General features: G+C 40.9%; 1 protein-coding gene across 2 annotated transcripts in view; it reads right to left on the reverse strand.

Moving 5' to 3' along the window:
- Positions 1–22,379, reverse strand: part of LOC109032437 (terminal nucleotidyltransferase 5C) — a 53,204-nt gene that overhangs the window by 11,459 nt on the left and 19,366 nt on the right. The window contains exon 1 of one of the 2 annotated variants that reach the window (XM_072297003.1): positions 3,999–4,021. The exons of the other annotated variant lie outside the window; for it this stretch is intronic. The gene's annotated coding sequence lies outside the window, so the exon portion shown is untranslated. Of the gene's footprint in view, positions 1–3,998; positions 4,022–22,379 lie in introns of those variants that run through there. 2 annotated transcript variants of the gene reach the window in all.

Here is a 22,379-nt window from a genome sequence, read left to right on the forward strand (position 1 = left end):
TGCGGTCAGGAGCGGTTGGCGTGAAACGCATAGCGCCGACAAGACTGTCGGAATACTTCACGCATTGCGCCAAACACAGTGCGATCAGCGCAGCGCAGCGGCGGAAGTTAAAGTTATTATACAACATTTATGTTTGTTCTTTCATGATTTCAGAAAATACAAGAGAAAATAACGACGCTCGGGTCGTTTAAACGTGAGTTGTGGCGCCGATTTAACCTTCGAAACCAAAGAGCCGAGTTATTCTCTGAAACTTTAGCCCAGTTTAAAATAAGTTTACTCGTTGCCAACTTTAATCAGTATGTGAATCATAATTGATACGAATCAAATAGATCATCAGACAATGTGCTTGAGATAAGACGGAGCAGAAGTTTCCGAATTCTTTTCGTTTCTCTCATCCCTCCGCTTTCACAGAGAGAAAAACTTTGGTTGATCAAACATGATGTGTTAATGTTTTTCATAGTATTCAGTTCATAGTACCATAATTTTCGGTTCGGGTAACGAGGCATTCGATCTTACTTAGAAAAAAAAAAGTTAGGTCATATTATCAGGAACCGTGTGTACGGTGTTGTTCTTAGTCGGCCGTACTACACGGAAAAAAATCTATGGCTTTATGAACCAAAATTAGTGGTTCATATGGAGCAATAGTCGTAGATGAACTAATAATTCTCGGTCTGTGAGCCATGCTAAGGTACATGTGTATTTATTATACATTTATATGTTACCTTCACTACTATTAGTGGTGTTCCGTTGAACCACTATTTGGGTTATGAGCCATAGCTTTTTCTCAGTATACTTGGTCCATGGGACCGTGCTATCAGTTCTGGAAAACGCCTTCTTTTTGAATGCAAAAGATGTCTCCGTAGTTTAATTTTGGTTTGATCGGTCGATCGCATGAACCGAAAAAACGGTTCCTAGAACCACGAGTTAGGGTACCAAACATTATTTTTTCGCGGTAGAAACCGGATTTTGATTTCTATGACCAACAATTTCGGCTACCTGAATCAGGAATATTAGTTCTTTTTATGATCTAAAGCTTTTTTTCCGTGTAGGTACCCTTTCTGTAATTCCCGTTAAAAATCAATCAGAGACAGAGTAAGTACATCCGTATCGTCGTCTGGGGCGTTCTATTTGCGGCCCTCATCGGAGTTTAATATGCACGCCCGCCACCCGCATACTATAAACAGCTACAAGATGCAGGGTTGTCACCAATTTTGAAAATTATCTATATTCTTTTAGGTGGCTGGATCTACACCTGTGAAATTGCGTATACGTGGTACTTAAAACCGCTCGATCGAACCAATGAGAGGCCCAATTTGATGGCTCAATTTGATCGTGTAACTGGACCTTAAGGAAGAACGCCGTATGAACATTCGAGAGTTGCCAAATTTCCCTGAATAAAACATGTATTTTTGATAACATTCATGCGTATTTATCCTTGAAATTTTCAGATATTTTCGATTAAATTGCGTACAAAATTTTCTGAAAATTTTGGAAAATAATATTCGCAACTTTCCCGGTAAAGTCGGTTTTTATCGGACGAAACGTGGCAACGTCCGTCGGTTCGATTACCTGTATAGCGAGAGTATGGACAGATCGCTTCATGGAGGGTTTAGGGCCCAAAAAGGCAGCCATCCTTCTAACCAACTTCTAACACACAAAATTTCACTGCCAGTCTGCAGAGTCTACAAATTCCAATTCTAACCAAGATGACCAAGAATGTACAGAAATGAGCGTTCTTCCGCAAAAATGAGTAAATTTATGCAAAAACTGAGTCAAATACGTGCTTTATAAACGACGGTTCGTAATAATAGTATTAATTAATCGTTCTGGATAATTGAAATTCATAGGTTGGCTGCATTTCTGGGCCCTAACTCTATTCGCAGAAGCGTCGGTGAAGGCCTGATGAATTTTCGGAGATTCACATCCGTCCATACCCTCGCTACACAGGTACTCTACAGTCATCTACCCAAAAAGTTACCCGAATCTAGTTGCAGAAAATCAGTTTTTCTCTACGTAGACATCTTTGGCGTGAATGCATCCAGTTATTTGTGCTCTGTCGGAGGTAGACAACACTGAAGTTGATCCAGGATACGAGAGATGGGAGGGGAGGGGGGTTGGGATTGGGACGGGACTTTCACTGTTACGCGAACAGGTACACCCGGTTGCAGATATGGTGCGAATGCGACCGAGTTGCCGGATACAGCGATAGAAAGCGCATTTTGAACAGACTCGGACATTAATGCATGGAACATACATTCCTTGTCACGCTACTACGCTGCCCATCGATCCTCCAACACTAATCAGTCAGCTCAGCCGCGCTCATCATTCAACGAGTCAATTAGAAAAGTCTAAAATCCGCCACTAACCACACGATCTGCCTAAGAATAGAGTAGATATATCGTAAAGCCCTGGATACACGATCAAATTCCGCCCTGGTAAAAATTGGCGATAAGAGCTGCGTTTCAAAATACCATAGGAATTCTTATAGCCGACTAAAGAAGGCTACAGAAAATCATATAGCTGACTGTAGAATGTGGAGAAAATTATACGGCGGGGCTATACGAAGCGATAAAAAATGATGCAGCCGGGCTATAGTTCCTATCGCTGGGCTTTACACTTTATCGCCTGGCTGTTGCTTTTTCGCCATCGATTATAAAAGGCTATAAGAAATTGTGTAGAAATTCGTGTGCTTTGGAAATCATTTAGTTTGATACTGAACCACCTTCATATTTACAAAACACACGTTATATTTTCCTTTAATACATATTTTTTTTCATCAATTAAAATGAGAATAATCCATACAGGATGTGCAAACATTTCAAAATCATGAGTTGAATAACGCTGACTCCGCCAGATGAAATATTAGAGCCTAACACAAAGCGGAGCGGCGACGCACTGGCGCCTACAAACCTAACAGGGATACTTCACGCATTGCGCAACGCGTGAAGTATCCCTGTTAGGTTTGTAGGCGCCAATGCGCGTTCCGCGCTGGCTGCCCGCCTGCCGCGCCGCAGCGTGCCACGGCGCTTGATGCAACCATTTCACACCAGAAATATTGCACAGCATCATACGAAACTGAAGGCGCTCTAATATATTAGTAATAGTAGGAATCCATCAAAATTATGGAGCTTTCCTCGCAAAATAAATCAAGATACTACGGCCCGAAAAGAGAGCAGTATTCCAAAAACTCACTAAGTCCTAGCATCCGTAATTAGTAACGTTTAGCATACACTTTATCGTCTGGCTGTTGCTTAATCGCCATCGGCTATAAAAGGCTAAGAAATTGTGCAGCCGGCTATAGAAGCCATTGGAAATCTTACAGCCGGCTGTAGATCTATGGTATTTTGGAACACAGATTCTACTGCTAATTTTTACCAGGGGGAACCGATTCCGATCAAAGTAGATATGCTGATGACTGATGGTCACCATCTACCATCAAATGGCGGGCCGCACTATTTTGTTCAAAGTAAGATCAGAATGGAGTGCCGCCATTCATCATTTCCTGCCACGGGAATCATTTCTGCCAAGTTTTCATTTTAAAATTGAGCAAATTAATGAGTTTAAGACTGATAACTCCCGACCCTTTGATGGTAATTGGTTCGGGAATTTGATCGTCTATCGAGACCTTAAGACGAATTTGCGAGACCGGATTCGTTTAACCTTTTGGGTAGATGACCGTTGCATCAACCTTGGAATTTGGATCAATCAGGATCGATTATCTAATTTTCGACCAAATCCTGGCGAAAACGAGCCAAATCCCGGATTAGGTTTAAAAAAACGCGCAAATTGGCCAATGAAACATAACTTACTCTACTATGCAAAATATCATACAAACTATAATACAAATATACACAAATATGTGCACATTTTACACTTTAATTCATCATCACCACCTCCTTTGTGGTTGATGTTGCTCAATCGGGTTTCTAATTTTAGGATTACGCAAGTGGTCCAATTTCGACCACGACAATCAAATTAATTCATCGTTTTAAACTGACCTTCAGAAAAAGGGGCTCCTTTCTGCGGAACTTGGTCTACCTAGTAAATAATCTTGTAGAGTCTCACTCAATCTCCAGAACGGAAAGATTCGAACTATCGGTAAAAGCGATTACAAATTAAATCGTTTAATTTTAATATAGTAAAAATTTAAGGCGTGCAGTTTTGGAGAACGAAGCGCGCATCACTACAGTGAGATGAACAATGTCACTGTAATGTTATGTAATGAACTATGAACGAACAATGTTGAAGCACGGAAATCGCATTTTTACAGTTTTTAGCCTTCAATGCGTACAAATTCCGAGTCCCATTTAAAAGCTGATAAGAACTTGAGATGGGAATGATGTTCACAGCTCTTCATTATCTCAATGGGAGTTCATTCGATGACGGGTTGATAACGAAAAAATCGGTCACGTTTTGCGATTTTCGTGAGCTATGCGGTTACTTTTAGAGGAAGTTGTGGCATCTGGTTTTTCTAACAGATATGGTATACATTGTTCAGAAAGGAATGCATGTCGGTGGAAACTGGGAGAATGGACTCTCTCAAATAAAGTGTTTCAAAATTAGAATTCCAGCTTTATTTTATTGTTTCGTATTTGTTTTTCCTTTTCTTAAAAGAAAACTATCTGATAATCTTGCAAATATTTTGAGAAATATTTTAAAATGGTGAAAATACTCACGCGTGCATTCAAAATCGGAAAGACCTCCCCCTTTTCCCTGGATGTTGACAAATATTTAGTATGTACTTGTTAGCATAACGACGGTGTAAGTCTGCGCAATCGCGTATCTCGTTGCGTAAAAATCACCGCTCCTATTCTTTTTTTTAAAAAGATAACAAGTCGACATCATTCCTTGACGTTTTCTTCGCATATGGAAGAAAAATCACGGCAATTTTTAAACATTGCTGTTGATTAGCTTTCCATTTAAAAATTAAAATATGACAGGACGTCTGCAACGTCGCAAATTAAGATAAGTGGTTGCGGACCTACTCTGTCAATGAGGTTGAGGTACCTACACCTCTTTTGAAAATTTCAAGGTCTAACGAAACCTTTGTCCATGTAATGGCGTTCACAAGTTCTAAACCTGAAACTGACATAACTTGTGAATGGGTAACAACATTGAGACGCGATTTGTGCTTTGTAAGTTTTACTTTAAAAAACGCCCTGATATGATAAATTATATAGCCCTGGTCAATTTAAACTTGAAATAATGTCATTTTTAATATTTTTCCAATAACTAGGATTTTCCTGGACAGAAGAAAATCATTGAGTGACGTTGAATAACATTTTTTTCTTTATTCAAAAAATTCACTTCATCTCTCTGTTTCTACATTTCCATAATTATTTTTTGGCGTTGAAAGTTCCAGGGAAACTATTGGTTCCCGAGTTTTCAGCGCGTTTTTTCGAACGTTTTGTCAGTGAATGACGTTAAAAAACTCATTCTTGTCAAAGTTATTGTCACCCGTGGGAAGACGTCAGAGCTGCTACGCCGTTGCGGTTAACTCACCTTGGTTTTACTACGAATCAGTGGCGTGGGGTGAATTTCGATATATCGATTGTTATGCCATTTAAACCCATGGTAAAGAGTCGATTATTTAAGGTGTTCGCTGAGAACACCCTGTTTATCGATCCTTTTCCATAGGTTTAAATGTTACAACTGCTCAGAAATGGGTTCTCCTTCGACTTACAGGTGCCGATTTCGGGTGGAATCATCCGGAAAAGCTGATTTAAATGAGTATGTTTCAGAACTTGTGCCGAAAAATACTTTTTTGATACCTGGCACCGTCAAAACGCTTAGAAAGAAGGCTCAAAACACATTGAAAATTGATCGACATCCATGAAGGAAGGAGTTTCGCCGATTTTGAACGAAGATTACGGTTTTCTGATCAAAACGCTCATCTGGCAAACAACGAGCGATCATTGAATCTTGATGCTAGGTACGAGAATCCACTGCAGAAACAAGTGGGAAGTTTTCGAGATGTCATCAGGCTTGATTTCTTCGAATTCGCAATTTTTTCAATTATCAGTACATTATTTCTTAAAGCTTTCTAAAAGGGTTAAGCCTGGGTTACCTAAAGCTACAATGCAGGTGTAGCGTAGATTTTTCGAAAACCTACGATGAAAAATCAACGTGAAGTGGCGATTACTTTCCCTGAGTGATCCTAATGTCGTCACCTTCGGTTTTCAACTTAGCGTTTTCTTTTTTTTAAGTTATTTGAGGTCCTCAATCCATTTAAGAAAAGAATTCTGCAACCTTGAACGAGCATCGGGTTAGAGTTAGTGCACATCCATGCTCCAGGCTTTCAAATTGTCAGGGATGAAGGCCAAGTGGACGTATTTCTGTCAAACGGAACTAAGCGCCATCGGGGGAGGAAGGTAGAGGGGGGCTTAGATTGGCGGTGAAGCCGGGCGTCAGGCTCATTCCGTCCTATACTCGCAATGCTTTTCCATGACGCTTAGTTCCGTTTGACAGAACGCGCTATCCGGCATTCTAAATTCTTCAAACGGAACTCAAATTGGCGCTTAGTTCCGTTTGACAAAAATACGTCCTAGTGGAATCTGTTACTGCAGATCCACTCGACAGTTCCATGAAAAGTCGCCACCACCGGGATTCGAACCCAGGACCTATTGACCAACTTTTCGTACTTCGTACGACCCTTTAGATGGGTACCACGAAGACCAGGTGCTGGAAAACGAGATGCGCGAATGGAATTTCCCGAGAACCGCCCTATTTCGCGCTCGGATTCCGCGGCTGACTCTCTTGCGGGGAGTCCTGCCGTTGCAGGAAACGTGAGCGGAGAAAGTGAATGGGCGCGCGCGCGCGCGTCGAGCGCAAATTGAGAGCGTTTCAAGGTAGGCCGAACGGACGAATTGAGCCGCGTCATCGTGGCCTCTCGCGGGGCAATCAGGCACTCGGTCTAGCGGACAAGCAAACGTCACAGCGCGGCCGCCCCACGTCAGACGTCACACGGCGAGGGGGGTGGGAGGAAGGGCTCTTGGCCTTGGCACCAGATGCGCCGCGCATGCGCGTCCGCCGGGAACGATGATGATCCGAATGACGATGATGCGTCCGTCCGAACGCGTCGCGTCCCGTCATTTGGCGTCGATCTGTCGCACGCCGCGCCCGGTCCGCAATAAACTGATTTAGTGGCTACGTCACTGATTATGTCGCCAATGCTGCCGTGGTAAAGAAGAACGCCGTATGAGCCTTCAGACGTTGCCAGGTTTCCTCCGACAAAAACCGAATTTACTGGGAAAATTGTGAATATTATTTCCCAAAATTCTCAGGCAATATTGTACGCAATTTACTCTAAAATATCTGAAAATTTCAAGTAAAAATATCCATAAATGTTGTCAAAAATACAGGTTGGCATTGAGGGAAATTTGGCAACTCTCGGATGTTCATACGGCGTTCTTCCTTAGCACGGCAGAATGCTGCCGTGCTAAGGAAGAACGCCGTATGAACTTTCGAGAGTTGCCAAATTTCCCTTGATAAAACGTGAATTTATGACAACATTCATGCGTATTTAGGCTTGAAATTTTCGGATATTTTAGATTAAATTACGTACGAAATTATCTGAAAATTTTGGAAAATAATATTCGCCATTTTCCCAGGGAAATCGGATTTTACCGGACGAAACGTGGCAACGTCCGTCGGCTCGTGCGGCGTTCTTCCTTAGCACGGCAGAATGGGTCAGTTGCGCTGGTCACAGAATCGTGTTTCGATGCTTGATTCTTGTAGATTAGCTAAAGATGATACGATATCCATCAAAACAGCAACTTTCTACGTAAAAAACTAAGCGACATTGCTATAAAGTCGGGTTTTTGACGTCATCCACCGCGGCAATGACACCCTTGGTTTCTTCCACCTTGCTTTCATCTGAGTTTTCACGTTGAATAACCAGTGCGAATGTGCGCCACACCGACTGATGAAAACAAGGTGGAAGAAACCAAGGAAAGGTGTCACTACCCCGGTGGACGACGTCAAAACTCGACTTTTGAAAGGACGATATCTCGGTTATTATTGAACAAAGAAAGTCGCTGTTCGGACAGATCTTATTATTTTTAGCTATTCTACGAAAATCAAGCATCGAAAAATTATCTTTCGGTGGGGGCCCTGGTTATCGCCCCCCTAAATCCGGCACTAAGTATGACGGATATCGAAAGGCGTGGTCACTAAATTCGTCGCTCCTATGACGTAAGGGCGTATCTTGATTTCCACGTGAACCCTGCTGTCCATATTAATCCTTGCTTTCCAGAGCTCACGTGGAAATCTAGATACGCCCTTACGTCAGAGGGACGACGAATGAATGTATGCAGAATCGAAGTCGCTTTCAAAATCCGCAGCAAATAATGTAGACCTATGTACCAAAAAGTGTAGTAGGCCTTTTCGGATACAAATTTAAAGTATTCAAAAATTATAAGTAAATCTACCTCAAATCATTTTAATATATTTGCATTGCAGATTTACAGAATCTCCATACAGGGAGTGTACATGTCGATCGCAAATCGTCGGATGAGGAAAATGACTAAAAAATGACGATGAGCGAATAGGGTCTAAAATTCACTTCTGACTCTACAATCTCCGTAAGATATTTGTGTAAAAATACATTAGTGAAATACCTCCAAATACGTTACCGTTATATTGTTCTACGTCTAAAATTATCGGAGATATAAGTACTGCTTTCCGAAAAAAACGTAATGTATATTGTGACGACCAAAGGAAAATTCTGTTATACTTGACTCAATTTTTCAGAGAACATGTCCTATGGTTTGTTTATCGCTAAACGCCACCCAGATGGTCTGAGTTCCGAAAAAAATAATGACCGCGATTGTGAGCGGGCAGGAAATAATGAATTAATCGTCCTAATCGGAACGACTGATGATAATATTGCCTTATCAGAGACAGAAAACTGCCAGACGAGCAAAATTACATATTTTCTGAAATGTAAAGGAGATATTAAGTTCAAACGCAAGTTTTATTTTCCTAAATTGTATACAGGGAGCGTTTCAGGACAGTTTTTCAACTGACTGACGGCTTGAATACGACAATGATACGTTTGATCTCGACGATTTACTTTTCCTAGAGTGCGCCCCCCCCCCCACCCCAGAAACCCCCTGGCCCCCTCAGTGGCGTGGCGTGAACGATCGATTATCGATATCTCGCCGTTTGAAGCTATGGTAAAGAATCGATTACTAAGATGTTCGCTGCGAACACCATAACAATCGATCTTTTTCATAGACTTGAGTGACGTATCAATCGATATATCGCGAAGCACGCCACGCCACTGGACCCCCTGGTTCCGCCTACGTCCATGGAGCAACTTGTTGCAGATGCGCATCTGTGATGAAACCAGAAAACACGAATCTCAGTTTACAACGTTGCAAATCTCCTGCTACATTTTATTCTTGCGAAGAGCGACCGTTCATCGTAAACACACAAAATAAAGTGAATATCTTTATGTTCTTCAAGGATACTCTTCGGAGATCTCGTGCGAGAAGATCAAGTGATATCCTTTGAAAAACATATACATGTTGTTTATGGCAAAACATTTTGAAACGCAGCAATTGAGAGATGTGCTTCTCTGTTTGACTACTGGCATAAAAAAAACTCGTCCTTCTTTAAAAACCCGTTCTCCTCTATCTCCTGGCAAACGAATAGTAAACAAGTCGATGTTCCTCGTAAATTTGTTAAATGCTTAAAAAAAAAGGAATCAAACATATTGACACCTTTGCCATGGGGGATCGCTTGAAGAATGATTCAAAGCCATTTGATCATACAAAACTGTTTAAGGATTTTTTAAACATAGGAAAGAAACGAACATCGAATCCTAACTGATACAAACATGAAGAGAAATTACGGCAACATTACAACGTTAGTGCAACTTCGGTTAACACATTTTATCGCAACACTGTAGCTTGCAAATAAATTTACAAGTATTTGACGACGTTCTAGCCCGACGTGACTTTTTCTTGAGGAGAGGGGGGGGGGTGTCCAGTCTTTTTTCAGTTTGTCTGCGAAGTCTTTAGGGATCAATTAAAATTCGTAACGCTCTAGGATAGGGGAAGATGTCGAGGAGAGTGTTACGCCATTGTGTTTTTAAATTTAAAGGATAGGGCCTACGTCACTGAAGCGTGGGGAATGGGGAAGCGATAAAAAAAACCCGAAAATCGAAAAAGCGAAGTATCCTTTGTTTCGCGGTTTAACGAGTTCAAAAATGACTAGAACATATAGAATAGGAGGAGGAGGAAGAAAAAAAGAAAAAGAAACCAAAATCGAATGAGAGGAAAAGGAATAGATAAAAGGAAGAAGAGGATAGGAAGAAAAAGATAAAAACGAAAAGGTGGAAGAATAGGTAGAGGAAAGACAGAAAAAAGGAAGGAAGATATGAAAGAGAAGAGGAAATGGAAAAAGAGAAAGAGGAAAAAGAAGAGGAGAGAAGAAGAGGAAAAACTGGGGTAAGAAGATGAAGGAAAGAGTCGAAAAGGAAGTAAAAATGGAAGAAACGGAGAAAAAAAGGAGATAACTTTGTGAACGAGGAGGGAAAAAAGAAAACGAGGATTTATAAGAGGAAAAAGAAGAAAAGCGAGAGAAGAAGAAGGAGGAAAGAAATACCGATTACAAAAGAGAAGAGGGAGATGAAGAAGGAGAAAAACGGATAGAGGAAGAAGAATAAGAAATTGAGTGAGTGAGGGGGTCCCGAAAATACCCCAGATTTTTTGATCTGACGCACAAACGAATTCTCTGCGAAAGTCTACGATTACAATAGTACCTATTTAAATACTATGGAGGAATGGATGGATAAAACTTCGAACCTCTTCTTCTCGGTTCGATCTTGATGAGACTAGGTTCACTTCTGTCAAGCTCGATCCGCTCAAACGAAGGTTTCTTCTGCGAGCACTGACTGCGACACTATAAAAACTCGAAACCAGATTCGCCGGTAAACTTGACCACGGATTGTGCAATGTAGCCTAGAGGAAATCCAAGATATGCTAAGCAGCTGAACTGTTATCATGGTAGCTACTCGTGAATAATCATCCATAAACTTGACCGACATGTAGGTATGTAGGTAAAGTGAGTAGTCTCAGACAATGCCACTAATTAAACTGATTTCGTAACAGCGCTTCGTGAGCTCAGACATGGAGAAGCACTGCCCTCCTAAAGAAGGGGAGTAATCCATTATTTTTATGTTTTGATATACTTATTATAAATTAGAGGGATTTGAAAAGAAAAGCAGATCTAGCCTCAAAATTGTGAGGAGCCGCGGTTTAAAATGTGAGTAGAAACCCTTATGACCGCTAGGCGGCGCTGTCGTTCTATGGGAAAACGTTGCACGGACATTTGGAGGTTGACATACTTCGTTTGATAAATACTCATTTTTTAGAAAAGTTCACAAAACCTCCCTATAAAATTTACGGATAGTGGACAAGAAATAAAATTTCCTATTTCACGCTGGGCATTTTAACATTTTATTTAGGAGACTACCCTGGTAAAAATTGGCGATAGGAGCTGCGTTTCAAAATACCATGGGAGTTCTTATAGCCGACTGAAGAAGGCGATAGAAAATCATATAGCTGGCTGTAGAAAGTGGAAAAAATCATACGGCCGGGCTACACGAAGCGATAAAAAATTATACAGCCGGGCTATAGTTTATATTGCCGGGCTTTACACTTTATCGCTTGGCTGTTGCTTTTTCGCCATCGGCTATAAAAGGCTATAAGAAATTGTGTAGAAATTCTTGTGCTGTGTAAATCCTTAAGTTTGTACGGAATCACCTCAATATTTTCAAAACGCAGATTATATTTTCCTTTACTACATATTTTTTTTCATCACTTAAAATGAGAATAATCCATACAGAGTGTGTAAACATTTCAAAGTCATGCGAGTTGAAAAACGCCGACTCCGCGAGATTAAATATACGAGCCTAACACAAAGCGGAGCGGCGGCGCACTGGCGCCTACAAACCTAACAGGGATACTTCACGCATTGCGCAATGCGTGAAGTATCCCTGTTAGGTTTGCAGGCGCCAATGCGCACTCAGCGCTGGCTGCTCGCCCGCTGCGCCGCAGCATACCGCGGCGCTTGAAGCAACTATTTCACAACAGAGGTATTGCACAGTATCATACAAAATTGAAGGCGCTCCAACATATTAGGAATGGCAGGCATCCTTCAAAAGTACGGAGCTTTCCTCGCAAATTAAATCAAGATACTGCGGCCCAAAAAGAGAGCGGTAGTCCAAAAACTCACTAAGTCCTAGCATCCGTAATTAGTAACGTTTAGCACTTATCACTTATCACTTACTTATACACTTTATCGCCACGTTATACACTTTATCGCCAGGCTGTTGCTTAGTCGCCATCGGCTATAAAAGGCTATAAGAAATTGTGTTGCCGGTCATAGAAGCTATTGGAAATCTTGCAGCCGGCTGTAGGTCTATGGTATTTTGAAACACGGATTTTACTGCCAATTTTTACCGGTGTAACTTCGTCACAGATGTTTTTAAACGTCAACCGGGGGAATTTATCGGTCATGAAATTTCATAGCAGCGAAGAAACAAGAGAGGGAACAGATGATTTTTTTGACAATTTTTGGTAACATAAAGGCGTCACAACACACAGAGATCAAGGCGGAGCGAAAAAGGCGGCATGGTATTTTTTTTTATTCGTTGCTAAGACTGTGCAGAATTGGTCATCTACTGCGCGCAACTATTCGCGCTCCAAAGCCGCTCATGTTGCCATCACAATTATTGAAGGCGAAATCGACTGAATGACAGACACGTGATAAGAGGAAGAATCAACGTGTGTTGATTGTCGGGACTGTGCAGAAGTGCGACAAAACTACCGCGCGCAACTATTCGAGTTTTTTATTGCCTTTCTCTTACTTTTTTCCATGCAAGAGGAACCCGCATTTCAATTTCAAACAAAAAGGATCGATTTTTGCGAGGGAGTAGAAAATGCAGAGCGATAAATGTAGCAAAGTTGAAAAAATGAACTGAATCACGCTGAAAGTATAACTGATATTCGCGGGAATGCAATGTAACAAATTGGGTAGGAAAACTGAATGCCTCCGAGGCTACATTTTTAAGATGATGTCAAAACTCTTGTATCTTCGCACCATTTAAGGTAAATTCTGTACGTTATCCGTGCTTTCAACCTTAAAAATTTGCGTTTTTGGTGTTCCTATATTTTTTTCTGCTCAAAGGACGCGGACACTCTGGAAAATCGCAAATAAACTTGATCTCTTGGATCATCCGCACAGAGAAAGACGAATAATTGTTGCCCGCAGCATGCTGTTACATGCACTCTTGATTGAGTTTTTAAAGGATGCAACTATTCAACCTCTGATGCCACGCTAGGAAGTAATTTTTCACAATGAAGGCGTTTTTTTTGCGTCGTCACTCTTCGTCGAAAAATGATCTCAAGCAAACGCTTTACTCGCTGATCTGCATCCGTAAGGACGTATGGAAAATCAAAGTGGGACCAAAGGAGGAAAAATAGGAAGAGGAGGAAGAAGAGACAGAACAGAAAAAAGAGACGAAATGAGGGGAAAAGAAGATAAGAGGAAGAAGAAGATAGGAAGAAAAAAATAAAAAGGAAAAGGAAAAAAATAGGTAGAAGGAAGACAGAAAAGTGGAGGGAAGAGATGAGAGAGGAGAAATAGGAATAAAAGAAGGATAGGTAGAAGGAAAATGGAAAAGAGGAATAAGATATGATAGAGGAGAGAAAGGAATAAGAGAAAGAGAAAAAAGAGGATGAGAGAAAAAAAGGGGTAAGAAGACGGGGAAAGGGTAAAAGATGACATGAAAACGGAAAAAAGGTGAAAAAATAATGAGAGGAGAAGAGAAGAAAAAAGAAGAATACGATGTGAACGAGGAGGGGAAAGAAGAAACGAGGAAGTATAAGAATAGGAAGAAGAAGAAGAAGATAAGCAAGAAAGGAAGAAGGAGAGGATAGAGATAAAGATTACGACGAAGAGGTAGAGTAAGAAGGAGAGCACAAGGAAGAGGAAGAGGTAGAAGGAGAAGAAGGAGAAGAGGAAGAAGAAGAAATAGAAAAAAAATCACCTGTCTGCTCAGGAACATGAATAGCACTTACGTTCTTTTAACAATTCGTCTGAAATATCAGTTACTTCTCGCAAAACGTGGTCCAGACGCCAGATAACTATCCAACTTTGTAAGTGAACTAACAATCGTGAGTCGACACGGCAACGGAGCAGTGCAAAGACAAGACGAGCGAGGACGAAAAATGCCGTAAAGTTCAATGATCAGCTGGCGCGGCGCGGCGTACAGTGGATCCGAACCACGTTATAAACGTTCATCACGGAGCGGATCCGCGAGAGTGATTTATATTCATGGACGCATCCCAATCAAAAGGACCTATCTCCATCATGACATGAGCCGCATCATGCGTGTATTCTTACGAATAACAGAGTCCATGCCACAATGGAGATACTTCTTTTTTATTTGAGGACGTCTTCGTGATCCCGCCGTCCAACTCGTTTTTCAGCGAAACCGGTTGAAAACGCCTTTTATTTTCTTCGCCGATCGCTCCCCCGGCGCAATAAGGAAAGTGAGAAACTCGGGAAAGGGCTTTTTATGGAAATCAAGGCGTTCATCCTTACAGGTGGCTCCTTCTTCTCCCGAGCGCTAATTTTGTTGAAAGTATTTTCGAGCACTCCTCAAGAATTTCGATGCATATAAATGGATGCACCTGAAAAGGTGAAACTAGAGTGTAGCGAATGAGTGTTTCGAGAGGGATCGGAAAAGCGTTTTATTGCGGATGAGGTATTTTTAGAATTACATCTATTTTTTCAAACACACAAAAAAACACTGCTAATGCTTTCCAAGTCTCCGTGAGATTAAAACCGGCGCGTTTACATCAGTGCGAAAACAAGGTAGCTCTGGAGGTTTAAATTGCTCGCATTTTTCTAGGCTTTAGTTTTTTAATGGTTGGCCTGAAATTAGCGACTGAAAATAACTTACAAGTGCTCGTGAATGTAGAGTTCTTGATCAGATGCAATTTTCTCGAAATATTCCCTTCTCAAAACAAGGTTCAAGGTTTTATACGCGAATGACGGATAAGACTCGAACATGAGCTTTTTCTTGCTTAAATTAACAGATGAAAAAGGCAAACACGAAAGGAATTTTAGTTGTTAAAAATCGGCAATGCTTTTAATAAGCTACTGGCACTTTGCTAATATTAAAAACGCATTTCAAATTGCTCTAAATGCGCTTTTGACGTTATACATATATACGTAAGATATACCTATTAGATATAACTTGGTGTCAAACGCACTAACAATAAGTCTATGTTCCAGATACTTAATATCTTTAATGGGTTATAAATGGACCACTAGACAAGGCACGAATTCAAGCATTCTGATACATGTTTCTTAACCAGAATCTCACGTAAAACACGATTCGCGCAACGAAAGTTACTGAAACCAACTCTTATCGAAGATATTAACCTTTTTATTTCACATTGGTCATGCGGATTTTGAACTGCCCGCTCACAAAAAACTCAAAACTCTACGTGAGCCAAATCACGCACAACAACAGTTTCAGTAAGCTTCTCAATTGAGCAATGTTAATTTCCCACCATGTGTTGTTCAAACTACAATCAATTTTCTATAGCTGAGCCAAAGCGTCAAGATTGAGGTTGCAAGACTCAGTTCTTATCCTATCTATTGGTTCATTCCATGTACGAACATAGGACTAAATACGTTGGCAGGGTTGTTGCTATGTGAGAAAACTCCAAGTCTTAGGAAACCGGTAATTTTCAGCCCACAGGTATGGCAACCCTGCTGATGAAGCCAGCCCTTTCCCTGCACGGAGAGTTTAATTGAGTATGGATACAGACTCGCGGATGGAGCAGGGTTGCTTTCCATTACAGCCTCAACTTTCGGAGCTTCTTTCGAGCTTCGGAGTTGAGTTCGGAGAAAACAATTGACAACATTGTGGTTTTACAACAGTTTACAACATAACATAGTTTATTCGATCGTCAATATTTGTTGAACGCAATCTGTTTTTTTTTTTTTTTTTTTTTTTTTTTTTTTTTTTTTTAGTGTTAGGGCTAATCGAGACAAATACTGGATGTCCGAGTTTCTCTTCCCGTACCCTCTGTCCCACTGTGCGGCGCAGCGTGTGGTTGTGGTGCGACAGCGAAGACAGAATCGTGACGTTGCCCCGCGATGCTCGACGGCCGTAATTCGCAATTCGCGGATCTGGGAGGAACGTCACACCATGGGATTAATTTCAACTTTAATGGGCAAAAAATCGATTTCAGCACGACCGGATATTTTAGTGACGGGCCCGGGGTGGTAGGGATCAAACGACGCAACACAGGTTTTCTCGTCAAAATTTCATGTGCGCGGAGGAAAAATAATCGTTGCTCGTACGGTTCTCATCCACCGGACAGTGGTGTGGCGTGCTTTGCGATCTATCGATATTTCCCCATTTGAAGCTGTGGTAAATAATCGATTATTAAGGTGTTCGCTGCGATATCGCCCTGTTTATCGATACTTTTCCAGGTTTAAATGGCCGATCAATCGATATATCGCAAAGCACGCCACGCCACTGCCACCGGGTTGCCATAATTTATTTATCTTCGGATTCCCTGACTTTCCTTGACTATTCTTGCTTATCCCTGATTTCAAAAAATTCTAATTCCCTGAATTTCACTGACCTTCGAACGAAAATTCCACCTTTTTTTCAATGAAATGAGTTCCACTCAAATTATGCATAAAAGCATTCAGTGGCAAGTTATTTGAAATAGGCAAGCGCTCTCCCGAATGTGTCGGTTATTTCCATGTTTCCACGGAGGAAAAAGCGACTTTTGCAATTGAGGGCAACGTGGTCAGGACTCTAACCGTGTTCCTTAATTGCTCCTGAATTTTAGGATTTTCTTTTCATCATTAGTGGCTGGCAAAATCACGGCGATTTCCAACTGCGTGCTACTGTCTCGTAAGAAGCATGTACACCAGAGACAATATGTTTCAGAGGCAATATGTTTCAGAGACTCCGCACCAACGATTTCAGCAGTGTGATCAAGCGAGGCAAAAGTTAAAATTCGGAGGTCACTACTTTTTTTCGCCTAGTGCGATGGTTGATGCGTAACTTGTCGAGAAAAATATCAAATAAAATTCGCCTGATGATGACTGATGAATTTCGCGGTGAGCACTTTGCTACACAAGTTTTTGCAAAATAGGTTTAGGATTGCTAAACTAATTGTTAGGCTCCCCCCCCCCCCCCTGTCTCATTGATTATTAGGCAAATTTGAGTGTTGATCTCTGAAAGTAACTTTTGCACCAAGGGGAAGATACTAGTGTGAGGTCTCTGAAAAAAAATTTTCTCATGATAGAAACTACCGTTTTACCGACTATTTTCGTATACCTGCTTTTTGATCCTGGAAGGAGGCTCCTCACTTTTAGTACAGCCAATCGAAACTTTCAAGATCGTCGGTTCAGAAGGGCATTTCCGACCTGTTTAGTGTAAACTTTATGATTTTCGTGGGCTTTCCAATCTAAAACGTCTATCACTCACGTCTGAGACGGACGCATTATGGGTGCTAGGTCATTTGTCCTAATTTTTCCCCCTACTTTAAGTTTCCCTAATACGTTTTCCTTCTCATTTTTGTCCCATTATAGTACGTCAGACGAATGATGCCCTTCATACGAGCTTATTCCCCAAGGGTATTTGTTCTAATTGTATAATAGAAACTTGAACATAAGTAGAGCAGAGAGAAAAGTTTTTAACCTGACCTCGCAGCTTATATTGGTTTTTAGGAGACAGCCCTACCATTTTAACTTGTACAATATTGAACCCTCTAAGGCATAGTGTCACTTATTTGAAACAACGCATTGTTTGGTTTTTAAAACAATTTAGCTACTTTTCGGCGGCAAAATGTTGCAAATGTTCATGAATGTTTTCTGTTTTTGAAAAATGCATTACCAAAGTTTTGAAATTACGAAAAATTACTGTTCTAGAAGGGAAAATTTGGCAACTCCTGAAGGCTCATACGGCGTTCCTCCTCATAGCAGGGCAGAATAGTATCAGGAGAACTTGCAGTATGAATAAACAACGATTCAGGAAAAATTACTTGCAACCCGCATTATGACGGTCGAATTTTCAAAATCTTGCCTCAACAAGTGCATCGCAAGGGGGTTCTTCCCCCCTTTTCTTTTAGGCCACTTTAGATTGACGACGGCCCCCGGTGCGTGGCTCGCGGAACCGGCGCGCCGCACACTGGATCGAGTCAATAGGAGAGGTCGGACAAAATTTGGAAACTTTAAACGCTTATAACTTCGATTATGCAAAACTTTAAAGTTCTGAAAGTGGTACCAATGGTTTCCTCGTGAAATTTTCTTCGTAAAGCACCCCTTGAAATTTAAAATGTGACAAAATAAACGTCAAAATTCGCAGTTCTAGTCAAAGATTTCATGTCCGACCTCTCTTATTGACTCGATTCACTGTGATACGATAAAGAACTACCTTCTTTTTCCTTGCCGCACAGTGTATCGAGTCAATTAGAGACGTCGGACATGAAATTTTTAACTTAAACTGCAAATTTTGCTGTTTATTTCGTCACATTATAGACTTTCAGGGGTGCTTCTGGAAGAAACTTTTAGGAGGAAACCAATGGAACCACTTTCAGAACCTCAAAGTTTTGTATAAACAGAGTTATAAGCTTTTAAAGTTTCCAAATTTTGTCCGACCTCTCCTGTTGACTCGATCCGCTGTGCGGCGCGGCAACTGGCGGATTACGCAGCCTTGCGTCACAGAAGAAAGTACACGACGGCGGCGGCGGCGACGTCGAGACACAGACAATGCAACGAGCAACGGACGAGCCGCTCGAGCTCCGATGCACCGACATCGGCGAATGCACTTCGCAACATGTCCCCTGCATGCCCCCTTCCAACACCCCCCCGATCTTCCCCCCGCCTCCCCCACTACCATTCGCTCCCTTCGATTTTCCCGATGCATTGCCCCCTCCGTGCTTGCCTTCCCGGCGAATTCGTCCATCAGTTCGACGGCACTTCCAAGTCTGGGGGCCGTTGCGTTGAGGATATGCGTAACGCTCCAGGGGGCCGATTATCGAAATTTATAGACAAAGCTGTAGACAAATAAGACAACACTGGAAAAAAAAACACATTGGATCCAGATTCTAAACTCTTGAAAACATTGACAAGAAAAAGGACTCTTGATTCAATCAGATTTAAGCTTAAATCAAAAGGAAGTCCGCTCAAATTAAGAGGCTTTCTTGATTTAAGCTTAAATCTGATTGAATCAAGAGTATTTTTTTCTTGTCGATGTTTTTAAGAGTCTGGACCTCAGATCCAGATGGAATCCAGAAAAGGAGTATAGAGCGATCCAATTGGTTGAAATGGATGGTTCTTGTAGACAAAGGTGGTAAATGGTGGACTAACTATCGGGTGTCTCGTGGGTTAAGGTTAGTTAGTCTATTACCTACCTCCTTTGTCCTTGCAACCACCCGCTCCCACTGATAGGATCCCTCCGTATCCATTTTGTCTTCTTTGTCTATTGCTTTGTCTATCAATTTCAATAATCAGACCGTAGAAGGAGGGTGTCTGAGCCTCCGCCGCGATGGGTAGAGAAAATTTAGGGCCTCATAACGTGATTTAGGAAGCAGTTTTTGGTTTATTTTATGTTTAATTTGTCCTCTAAATAATTATTGATGGTTTGTCTACCTACTCTCCTTATATTTTATGGTTAAAAAACGTGACTACAAATTTTGGATGCACCGAACTTCTGTATTTTTGCTTCGAATCACCTTTCAACAGGTAAAAATCTACGGAAAAATCGGTAGTTTATTTCAGATTTTTTTTGAGAAGGGGGGGGGGTGGGGATAGCAAGAGTAGCGTATTGTTTTTTATTTACTTAATAGTTAATTTTTTTTTTTTTTTTGAGGGACACACAGACCTGCGTTACGGGTGCGTTAGAGGTAGATAGTTCAATAGACGACATCTCTTCCCGATGAGTCCAATGAGGTGAATAATCGAAATTGTTATCCAAAACAGTTAAGTGACAGATTTTACGTTCATTATAGTCTCAATCGGTGCGATATCAGAACCTTACCTAAATAAATGTCTTTTTAGATAGAGTTCCCCTCCAAATGGATGTTCATTGAGATCTCTTTAATCGCGAAGCAAGTCAGGAGAAAATAAATAGGTTAAGTCGATAGAGCATCGGTATAGGAACAGCCTATGGAAGAATCAACAAATGCGCGCGGTCAAATATTAGATGAGTGTTAACAATCTAAGTAGGTGCATACGTGAAACTAGGTTAAATAATAATACGAGGCTCATTTCGTACTAGTAGTAATTTTCAAGAGTGTAAAAAAATTTGGATTATGGATTGTGAATTTTTCTCGCAAAAGTACACTCGCAGTCGCACGCGATGTTTTTTCCCCCTCATCTTCTTTTTTATCCATTAACGCGTATCACGTTTGAATTCTTGGTAAAATTATGAAAGACCTTGAACGAAAAATCACCGTGCGGGTAAAGTCCCTCTCCCTCACAAAATCCCTGTCTTTCCTCACGCGACAAAACAAGTGCAAAACTAAAAAATAGGCTCGGGAAAGTTCCCGATCGAAATCTCCTTTTTACTGGACGAAAATACAAGCGAGATTTTTTTTTCTTTGAATTATGACTATTCGTGAGTGTAAGTTACTGCGGCCATACACTAAAAACGCCGTTAATGCAATATCACGTTGCTGCGATTGTGCAAATCATGCCTCTTCATCAGGAAACCGACCAAGTTCCGTCGCTGAAAATTTCCAGCGGTATTCTCCGAATTTTTTTAAATTTTCAGAGCTATGAAACTGAACATCTTAGCATTCTGCGAATCAACTAAACAATTGCGTGAACTATGCGACATGCGAATGTATATGAGTACGGATTTATTTATTTATTTTATTTTTCTATTTTTTACATACAGTTGAATGGCAAGCGGCCGATTTCCCTTTATTTAGAAAAAAAAAAAAACATGAAAAAAACGTGTGATGTATGTTCGACCTAGTTCCCACTTGAGCTTGAACCTAATTTTCACTAATTGCGTTGTTTTTACACGATTACATAGCTCTATTATCTATCTCTGGCTATTCTCCGAATTTTTTTAAATTTTCAGAGCTATGAAATTGAACATCTTAGCATTCTGTGAATCAACTGAACAACTGCGTGAACTATGCGACATGCGAATGTATTTGGGTTCCGGTTTTTCATTTACTTTTATTTTTTTTATTTTATATACCTACATACAGTCGAATACCTAGCGGTCGATTTCCTTTTATTTGAAAAAAAAAAGAACAAAAAAAAAAAAACGTGTAGATGTTCGACCTAGTTCCCACTTGAGCTTGAACCTAATTTTCACTAATTACGTTGTTTTTACACGATTACATTTATCTAGCTCTATAGCATTAAGGTCGTCAAACTTGGTGTACAGTTACCGGATAAGTAAAACATGGTCTTCATGGCAAGCGGGCGCGGTGCGCGATTAGCACTCAGCCCGTGGCGCATGCCCCACGTATTGAAAATGGTCGCAATAATTAGCTACTTAAGCTTGCATAATAAGAATTTTTGCTTTAATGGATCTTTTGCTGAATTTTTCCTAGGGGCATTATCCTCTCTTCTCAACACATTTCGCTTGAATCAGTAACAGGTTTTTTAAGATCTTTTGCTGATTGTCACAACTAAAAATAGTTTCATTACGACTGGGAATTTTTCGTTGTCACAGTTCTTTCATGATTTAACGGCGAGACTGCGAAAATGCGGATCTTGAGTTGCGACGCTGCAGATTTCCTCTCATAATGTCATTTACTGATAGGATGGGAAAATTCTCAACGTCGCATTTCTTAAAAACACTTCTGATTTTTCTCCTCTGCGTGAGGAATATTTTGTGAAAATTTCAAGCAGTGGTGATGGCTCACTCTCCTTTAATGGGACGAATTAGAAGCGGGGATTTTGGAGCACCGAATATCGTCACCTTACGGCCAAAGTATATTACAAGCGCTATGCGATGTTTAAAAATTTTCGCCACCATTTTGTTTTTTTACAGAGAAACTGTTGGTTGAATCTGTTTGAAAATTTCACTAAATTTTATCGGCAGCACAAAGAAAATTCAGTGAAATTTTTGGACAGCTTCGTAGAACAATTTCTCTGTAAAGAAATGAAATGGCGGCGGAAATTTTTCGTGGCGCTTGTGAAACTTTGGCCGGAAGGTGACTGTAGAGGATCAGCGTTTTTGCAGTCTCCCGTCATCGAGTCGTTTCTCAGTCGCGATGACTTGTTTCCCTTAGCATAGCAAAAATTGTTATAAAAGATCTTAAAAGATTTTTTTCGTTTTCATGAATTCGATTTTTCTGAGTAAC

This window comes from Bemisia tabaci, chromosome 2, assembly GCF_918797505.1.
Source record: "Bemisia tabaci chromosome 2, PGI_BMITA_v3".
NCBI lineage: Eukaryota > Metazoa > Arthropoda > Insecta > Hemiptera > Aleyrodidae > Bemisia > Bemisia tabaci.